We start from the raw sequence: 1,024 nt of genomic DNA, 5'->3' as shown, positions 1-1,024 counted from the left end.
CAACGATTAATCAAACCTGGAGGAAGATTCGTACCAAACAAAAAGTTCAGATACATCTCCACCTTTTGTTCACTAAGTCTAAACACAATTTTTTACCTTACATCTCAGTGGAATAACACCGGTATGGAGTTTGAAAACATGCATGAATTATTACATCAAAAATCTTACAGCCTCAAAGATTATTAATCAAAATAAGCAAGTACTGTATATACGTATTTAAAACATTTCAATGGTGTGTATTCCGTGTCATATTTAGCTGCAAGGAATGGTTTATATTGCCATATAATCTACATTTAAAACTTCAAACCAGCTTAAGTTAAAACAAATTGTAACACTTACAATAAGATTGTTTTTGTTAACATTAGTTAATCTATTAGTTAACATTAACTAACAATGAGCAATATTTATACAGCATTTATTTATCTTATTAATATTAATTTCAGCATTCGGGTAGTCAACAGGCTAATGTGCAAATGTGTCCTATGGTGTGACGGCAACAATTAGAAAAAAAAAAAAAATTATTACTGTGCTAATTTGGTAAATATAAATTGTAAAAACATAAAACAATGTCATATTAACAGTTTGTTATCAAACTTTTGCTGTTACACAAAGCACGATTTATTCGCCAACTACGTATTCAGTGACACATTTTAAAAGCAGAAATTGATAAATGCAGAAAAACTACAGCAAATGCATTAACTACAATGAATGAACCATGAACAATAATGTATAAATAAAACTTTGTGATAAGTGTTACACAAGTAAGTGCCTTAAGTGATAAGACATGCAAGTATAAAAACAGAAGCGCAATATATTTGTTTCTACTGTAGGTGTACTTGCTATCCTTATAACAACAGCATAGCTGGACTGAAGATGGCCTCTTTCTCCTTTCATCGGTGACAGCCCCCATATAACACCACCCCCCAACCCCACCCTGCCCCCTTTCATGCAGAACAGCATGCATATGCAAATAAACCATAAGCCCTCCCCATTCCACCAGTCTATTTTTTTGCAAGCAAAACGT

The sequence above is a fragment of the Triplophysa dalaica genome, chromosome 11 (genome assembly GCF_015846415.1).
Source record: "Triplophysa dalaica isolate WHDGS20190420 chromosome 11, ASM1584641v1, whole genome shotgun sequence".
Taxonomy (NCBI): domain Eukaryota; kingdom Metazoa; phylum Chordata; class Actinopteri; order Cypriniformes; family Nemacheilidae; genus Triplophysa; species Triplophysa dalaica.
This window is presented reverse-complemented; position numbering follows the sequence as displayed.